Raw genomic sequence first — 8,701 nt, 5'->3', positions numbered from 1 at the left:
TCGGAGACGTTTGAGGCGGCAGCAGCCAATCGGGGACGCAATCTTTTCACGTGACACCCTCGTGGTGGTGATGATGACAGCTAAGGACTTAGTTCTGGTTTGAAATGGGTCGTTCTTGAAAATAAGCCTTTTCAAAAAGACGAGTTAGTATTCTCAACGCCATTCAAAGATATAAAAACATGTTTTTAGCGCGTAGCTGTGCGTCTGAATAGTGCAAGAAAACTAAAGTTTCATGATGATGATGGTAAGTTGTAGCAATTCGGTTGCTGCGTGTGAACGTGGGCAGCCCGTGTTGCGACGTGAAGTTGCTGGGTGAAATTGCCCCGTCTGAAGCGGGCCTAAACACACCTCAGTGAATCGCACACTAGCCTTTAGCGGCTTTCAAATACGATTAGTAAAACAATTATGTTGTCAATGAAACGTCACAGGAGCACGTCTCCCCGAAATGCCAGCGTCAATGAAACATGCATCCACGAAAAGTTGTCCACAAAATGTGTTGCGACGAAACGATACGGACTCCATCAGCAGCTGTAGCATGAGCATGGCGAACATGTCTCATTCCGGACATCCCCTTGCAGCTGATTGCTCCAGTAGCCTAGACGCAAGAATCTCAAAAGGCTTTAGTGAATTATGGGAACATCCTGTATGCCCCCTTTACCCCCACAGCATCTACCGTGCGATGCTGGAGAAAAGCAGCTCAGTTGCACACCTGCATTTTTGCGTATCCTATGGCTGCTACATGCCATTCCCGGCATTCCTTTCGGCACTTCATGATTAGGTCAACCCGAGAAAATTGTAACCACTGTTTGCAAGTCGTGACTACTTTGATATGACGCCTATCTATACTCTGTTCACCCTTAAGCTGAGACTAGGAAGCTCCAAAGTCAGCGCCAGCTTTCTGCCCTTGCTAACACAAGTGTGAAAGTGCAGGCACTTGCAATCAAAGAACTGCGGAAGCCATTGAGCTCGTGCTGAAAGCAGAGCTTCTAGTCTCAGCTTAAGGGTGAAGGGAGTGTAGATATTGACCTCTGAAAAGTTGTGGAGCTGACCAAGAATGCACAACAATCGACGACAGGTGTTTTTCAGTTTTACTCGGGGCGAAAATATTCAATCACCGGTGTTTTTCGGTTTTAACCGATCTTGTATCTTCGTGACCGGTTGATATTTGTCGGCATTCTTCGGTCAAAACTGGAAAGTGGAAAGCCTAGTTATGAATGTTGGGGGATTCATTCTAAGCATCATTTAACGATAGTAATAAATTGTTTTGAGGCCCCTTTAATAAACATTGTGCAGGCATCCCTGTGCACAGTTTAGCCATGACATTTTTGTCATTCCCATTTCCTTTGAGAAAACAGATGCCCCCGTCTGTGGCCCGTTCACCAAGGCAAGATGTAAAATACTGTGGGATTAGACATACAGAACAAAAGGGGAATAGCAATTTGGAGAGTGTCTCAGGTGCGTGAAACAGCTTGAAAAACCAACCAATTTGAATTAATTTTCTGTTTGCATGGGGGTAAAAAAAGACTACATAATTTCCTAAATTTATTGTTTGCGCAGTGTCTTCTTGAAACCAAACTGGCAGTAGTTTCCGGCTTCCATCTTCTCAACATGCGCCTTCCTGGGTACTTTGAGCAAATCCTGGAACAAAGTTACTATGATGTAAATATGTTTATGCACTCCATGGAAGTGCTTAACCTGCAGCATACTACATTGTGAATGCATCACGCTAGCCCACGCGTCGCTGCACCGCTTCCGAAGGTCGCTTGACATTCGGACATCATGAGATTGGTTTTGATAGCTCGTGACGGTGGTCTGCGCTCCCATCTAGTTGATTGCACAACACAACATTTTGTTACGTTACTTGCATACGCAAACCGCAACTCGACGTTTTCCACTTAAGTTGACAAGCAATGTTCAGGAAACTTGTAAGCGCAAGCAGAAACACACAAAGGGGGATACAAAAGAACAACTGACAGGCGGTCCCCTTCCGTTTCTGTCTCTGTTAGCGCTTACAAGTCTTCTGAGCAGCAAACACGACGAGCTCGAGAAGTCTTGTTTGATAAGCAATGGCCCGTCTTATGAAATAAAAATGATCAAAATTACCTCGTTTAGCTGTTCCATTCTCCACCGCGTCCGCCGCCAAAAAACGAATGCGGTGGGCGCAATGAACGGATGGAATTATAATATCGGCTATACATTTTATATTGGGCGGTAACTTGCATCGCCTAGCCTTGAAAAGTTTACATTTACATGACTCCTTTTACTTGCCCTAAATTCTGTCTCTCGTTAACTCATCTACACCCCTGAATTTTTTTGCATTATCACACTTTTCTATACCTTTTCTATCAAACTTCTAAATGGGTCAAACGAAAAACATACAACCGACCGCCATTTGTAAACTCAACGTTGCTAGGCAACGGCTGCCGGCAATTTAAACCGTACACCATTAATTTTATCTCTGGTGCGTCTTCGCCTTGTACACAATAAAATATATTTTTATTTTGTATAAATTAGTAGTACGATCAAATGTTGTTACGTCCGGCTGCGGTGACGTAGTAGGCCACGGGGTCTTGAACATCTCAAACGGATGATATCACGGAATGTTGTTGTCCGCCTTGTCCGCCAGGACGACCAGAGTTCTGAGAGTCCGGCGGAAGCGGAGATTGCCCAGAAAACGTAGTCCGCGGCATTTTCTTAGCGTGCAGCGAGTCAGCGCGTTTCGCTACATTTTTCTGAATGACGCCGTAGCAGTCCGCACCAGATAAACCGGAGTTTGTCGGAAAGCTTCGAATCTGGCCCGTCGTCGCCAACGTTTCCACTTCTGGACCCGCCTGGCGCGGAAGGTTACAGGACAAGGACATCGGTTGTGACTCGGCTTAAATTTTCGAGGGTGGTGGATAACGAGGGGGATACCAACTGCGTGTGAAAAATTTTTCCTACTTGGGTTTTTTAAACCAATTTTCGGACGTCGCGGATTCTCCAGATTTTCGTTAGGTAAGTGCGACTTCCACTCTTGTTCCGTCTCGGCGGGTTCGCCGCGCAATTTGTGCCTCGATCTTTCGGCGAAGAAAGCTGGCGAGTCGGTCGCTGTGTGGTGCCCCAAACTGTTTCGTACGTGTAACAGAGATCGCTCTAAGCCTAAGTGAATAGGCCTAGCAGACTGCTTTTTATCGCGGTGACAGGCGATTCATCGGGCCCCGGGATTTAAATTGCGTTCAGGGTGAGCCCCGTGCGTTCGCTCACATCTCGGCGGATCAGAAACGGCAGGCGTTGCGCTCGGCCGCGGCGGGGAACCCCGTGTGACAACCCGCAAAAATACGCCCACTACACCTCTGCTTTCCCAATACCGCGACTGTTTCTTCTGCCGACTGGAAACTCTCGACGCTCGAATGCTACTTCGGCTGTCCTTCGCACCTTTCCCCGACCTCGTAAATCTGCGGGCAACGCGAACGCGGCGTGCATTTTTTTGTTGTAATTCTTCGATGGATGACGGGGGAGGATTCCGAGGCGGCTCGGGCGGAGTGGAGTCGTGGTCGGCTGAGCGAGCACCGCTACACGGTCGCCGTCAGACGTGTGCTGAATCGTTGAAAAGTGCGCCACAGTTTACCGAGATTGCCCGCAAAACGCGGCCAGTGGGGGGCAGTCGTCTGTTGCACCTTCAAATCGGCCAAGCTCTTTTTTCTTGTTTGTTTGCTCTTTCCGCCCGAACTCCAGCTCGTCTTGCGTTCAATTTCCTAGGTGTAGGGCGCCCGTCGACGAGCTCTTTATTGATTAACTGCTTTAACGAGTTCTGCACTAATCTGGTCACACGAGGTCTACGGCACGACGAAAGCTCGGGTTGCTCCTCGGGAGCAACGTGCTGTTACAAACGTGACAAAGCGTGAATCACCGCTTCTGTTGGTAGGGGGTGGTGGTAGGGGCGGTACTTAAGACAAAGCGGGCACCTTTTTTCGACTCCGTTTTGTTTTTGGCCTTCCGTCATCACCCTCACTCCGTGCGCTTGGTAGGACCGCGTTGCCCTGCCATTGCGTGATTGGGGAGCCGACGCTCTGACGCGTCCCGCTGTTTTGCGGTCCCCCCTCCCCCCCGTCAGAGGTGCTTGACCCAACCGGCGTGGGCCCTGCCTGGTCGGTGCTGCCTTGTGCTTAAAAAAAAAAAAAAAAGCGCGCGAGGCAGCGCGCTGAGCTCGCCCCCCGGGCAGGAGCTTGATGCGAAGGGTTTACTCGAGCTTCGATTCCATTCCAAATACATGGCACAGAGGACCGTCTGTGTCTGAGGCGCGTTTCCTCCCCGACACATCGGTCATACAAAAGCTGTCTGCAACAATGTTTGGAGCACACTTACCTACGAAGCAGACTTGCTTTGAACCTGCATGAGGCATGTCCGCAGCAAACACCGTAGCTTTCTTAGTGTATGGGCATTATGACTGCAGCCTAAGGCTTGGCACTACTTCCTCGAAGTGGGGATATGGCAACGCGTGCCTCGTTGGACCCATCCCGAAGTTATGTGGCCACAACGTTTGCCGCTTCTGTCTCTTAGTCCATTGTTCTGCCCCACTGTAGCAAGTGTACCCAGTGAAGGTAGCTATAACTGTACTGCACGCATAGGTGAAGCACTTTCCAACAGGCCGATACGTCGGCGCCTTTAGCCTTTGCTGCATACTCTCGTTAAAGGGATGCTGAATCAAAACTTAAAAATGTTCAGAAATGAGTCTGATCGGATCAATAGTACCTGTAAATGATAATTATGCGCTTGTATTTTCGGCTAATGGCCATATTTTTCATTCTTAATCCCGGATTTTGGCGAGCGCTTTAAAACCTGCCATCGAAAAGTGTGCGATGTGTCTCGGGAGATCCGGTGTGCCCGTGATGTCATCGCGTCTGGCAGTGCCAAGCGTACCGTTGTGAACTTTTCCACTTGGTGTGCCAACGCGCAACGACCTTCCTTGTCGAGGTGACTGAGGATCGAAGAACTGCGTGACTGCACCATCTTCACCGCCACCAATGCGTTTGCGAAGTGCTCGCACTGCAGGCTGCCTGCGGTTCTGTGTGTAGAATATCGCGTCAACACAAAGATTATTGCTACGACGACAACGTCGGTCAGCTGTGCCCGCTGGTGCGCAGCAAGATCGCAGTCAGGCGATGCGGTTATTCGGTCAAGTCACGCCTGTTTGTTCCGCATACCACTTAGTGCCTTTGCTCTCGTTTCGTATTGAAGTCCTTACTACAGAAACGATTGCAGCGCAAGCTTGGGATGCGACGAATGGGCGATATGGACAGCTTCGGTAGTTCCTTGTTCACAAACTGGTGGACCGGGCGTCTCGCTGTAATTGTGTAGAATGATTGTGAACATTTGATCCATCCTGCGAAGCAATCTTTAAAGGGGACGGCTACCTGTCGTCAATTTTGTCGACACGAGCAGCTGTACGAAGGTTGCGAATGCAGCCCAGCGTGGCCTACTCAACGGCGGCATACTTCGCCATTCTCACACTCGTGTACAGGCCCGATTCATATAGACTAGTACACCATACCCTTGCTGTGCATCGCTGCTGTAAAGGGTTCGATGACATTGGGACACTTCAGTGAAGCTTCAGAGGCATCTGTAAAGTGAGGTTTCTAAATAGTTAAATTTGTTTCGTGGCAGCTTTTTTCACGTTTTCGAACCAATGGCTGGTGTTTCTGAGTTTTTTGTATTTGTTAGGTCATATTTAGGTGAAGAAATAAGTGCTAAACTTTCATTTTCATGCCCCTTTATTGTGAAACGAAATAGGTTGCTCCTTCACGCTTCCTTCAGCTGCAGATGTTGATACCGCCTAGTTTTGTTGTGCTACACAATGCGATATTACTATCGGTGCCATTTTTATACCGTTGGGTTTGATCTTTGAGTTCTGTCTCCAGCATGAGCTGTCTAGTTTGTAGCGTGACATGAGCTTTCAGTGCTTCGGCAGATTGTGCGACAACAGAAGGCAGTGACCTTGTGCTGGGGGACGGCCAAGCCCAAGACCCGCCCTGCTGTTTCAAGATGTCAGTGATGCTAGGTTGCCTCATCCCACCGAAAACTGTAGAGGGCACAAGGAACAAAGAGAATAAGAAACTGAAGACAAGCAGTGACTCTACAATAACAAAACATGCCAGCAACCAGGGATAGGCAGTATTTCAAATACAATTATTTGAAATACGTGTTTAAAAACTTGGTATTTTGTATTTAATTACTTATTGGCTAATGTATTTGTCAATTGTATTTAAATACTGGAGATTCAGTATTTCGCACAAATGCAATTTTGGGCACTGTTCTTTGCAATCCAATGCAAGTTGTGCACTCTTTTCTATGGAACTCGTATGCAAACAGCATGAAACTTGCTGTACTTTGCTCATAATAAACAAACAAAAGAAAGGAAGGGTTGAACAACAAATAAACAGGGGTGGGGTACAATTATTGACTTTTTAGTTGACAAATTGGATATCTTGAACGTCGCATTAACAACCTTTTTTTTTTTAAGGCTTTATTGCTTCAACATTGCTTTTCAGATTAAACTCTTACTGAATAGATAAAAGGGGTGATTGTACGGGCGAGCTAGTGAGCGATTGTACTGAAAAATTCTTAGTCCCCAAGGTTTTTCAGTGTGATCACTGAATACATTGTGTTTCCTTATGTTGTATCTGCCTATCTTACAATAATCAAATTTTATTTTTAGAGCTGCTACTTGATTTTAAAGGGATCATGGTATTACCTTTTTACTTTTGACAAGTAACTTTTACATTCAACCTTCAGTGTTCACTGAATGTTGAACAGGCATCTGTTTTCGTTTTGGTTTATTATCTTCTACCCTAAAAATTAATGAAATAGTGAGTTTTTCTTCCACTCCAACCTGCTGCAAAACAAGCAATGGCGTAGTTTTGATGGTTGTGACGTGCTCTGGCACCGGAAACAAAAGTTGTCTCTGCAATAGGAGAATGGGAGCGTTAGCGGTGAGCTGGCAGTGTGCCGGTAGGTTTTACCACAGGGTAGCACTGTGTGGATGGTGCCTATGCCACCGACGTATAATCTGAATCGGCACCTCACCACCGTGATAGCTATGGACACATCGACCCTGAGCGAAATTCAATTAGATACGTTGCGCTGCAGTGACAGCATGGGACTGGTCCCGCATGCCGGTACGCCTGTTGGAAGTGCGGTGACTGTTCTGACGAAGACTCCAGGTCCTCGTCGGAATCGGACAAGGAATGACTAATGTATGGGAATGTTCCGAGCATGCACAGAGGACATTAGACCTGGGGTGTCTCGAACTGATGAGCCTTCACCAAGTGCTTCAACGTGATTCTTCGAGTGGCAAGCGGTGAAACTGCAGCTGTTTCTTTTTAAGCTCCGGACTGCACGACATGTAATTCGGGCACTTGCAACGAGTGCATTAGCTACAACAGCATCCATTGTGACCGTAGCGACCGGAACAACCGCTCTGTGCCACGTGTACACACTCCTGCGACCACGGCAACAAGCGCCGCAGGCTGTTAGCATGACGGCCGCTTCTCCGCCGCAGTCAGCCGTTTCCGTGGTATCTTTAAAAAGAAGGGGACGTGCTGCCACTCACTGGCATAGCAGAAAATGCAGTTTTTTATGGGCTCAAGCTTTGATAACTTTTATTTTGTCAGGATAAGCTTGCTGGGCAGAATTGATGATAAAAGAAAATAAAAAGATGCAGTCAACGCTGGCTTGGACAATCACTACCTTAACAAGACTTTACGGACAGTACAAATCTTGCCACACGCCTCTTCCACGATTGCAAAAGACAATGTAATCTTGGCAGAGATATAGCAACGTAGAAATAGATTTCGTGATCACATAAACAGCACGAGTGTTCAGGAATGCTTACACTAATACTTTTCTCGGGTGATGAAAATACGTCGAAATTTGCATCCTTCATACATGCCTTTAAATACAGTACGCGCCAGTAATACATTGAACTTGAGCACATGCATGGAATGCGCAAAATAAGAAATCCGGGCAATGTTCGTGGAAACAAATGCTAAAAAAGTACCACCGTAGTCAAAGTAAACAAACACGACAGCAGGAGCGTTTCTGCTCTCTTGAGGGTGCCGCCACAACATTGTCGCACGAGTAGATGGATCTTCCCTCCTAGGATGTGCTGGGTTATCATCGGGACACACAACGAGAATAGCGGTCTATGCGGAACGATGAGCTTCCACCATGCCGACCACATCGATCGCCACAGACGCCATGTTTTTAAGCAGGTAGCAGGAACCGTGAAACAGCGCAGGCGCGGTCGTATCTTTCTTTTGCTTTGTTTACCACATGATAGATGGCGCATAACTTCGAGCAATATAAAATTTGGCAATTTCCGTCTCATCGCCAATCATTCTACAAAATGAGGATCAGAATATTCTTTAACAAAAGTTAAGACAAATTCGCCGGCTATTTATTGTTTATGATCGCAGTGCTGGTGAGGTACGCTCTTACCCAATAGGCGACGTGGATTTGGCTGACGCGCTTTGGCACCGCAGATTCATCGCAGTGAAAAGGCAGAGAGCTTTCAATGGAAAGAAGATATAAAAGAATCTGCTTTTCTTTTAAAAGTTCCGTTGCGAAAAATTTTATTTTCTGCTCCATTTTGTTGTTGTTTTTTTGTTTTTTTCACACCTTTTTTTGACGTGTGCTGGATGAACTCGGATATCAAAATTGTTTG

At 46.9% G+C, this 8,701-nt stretch overlaps 1 protein-coding gene across 2 annotated transcripts in view; it reads left to right on the top strand.

Moving 5' to 3' along the window:
- Nucleotides 1-2,581: 2,581 nt before the first annotated feature.
- The window catches only part of LOC8023649 (ras-related protein Rab-5B), a 40,830-nt gene continuing 34,710 nt past the window's right edge, over nucleotides 2,582-8,701 (top strand). Inside the window, exon 1 of one of the 2 annotated variants that reach the window (XM_029966441.4) lies at nucleotides 2,582-2,994. The gene's annotated coding sequence lies outside the window, so the exon portion shown is untranslated. The remainder of the gene's footprint in view (nucleotides 2,995-8,701) is intronic. The other variant, XM_029966443.4, reaches the window with a different exon arrangement.

The sequence above is a fragment of the Ixodes scapularis genome, unplaced genomic scaffold (genome assembly GCF_016920785.2).
Source record: "Ixodes scapularis isolate PalLabHiFi unplaced genomic scaffold, ASM1692078v2 PGA_scaffold11__112_contigs__length_91849675, whole genome shotgun sequence".
In the NCBI taxonomy this organism is placed as follows: Eukaryota; Metazoa; Arthropoda; class Arachnida; order Ixodida; family Ixodidae; genus Ixodes; species Ixodes scapularis.
This window is presented reverse-complemented; position numbering and strand designations above follow the sequence as displayed.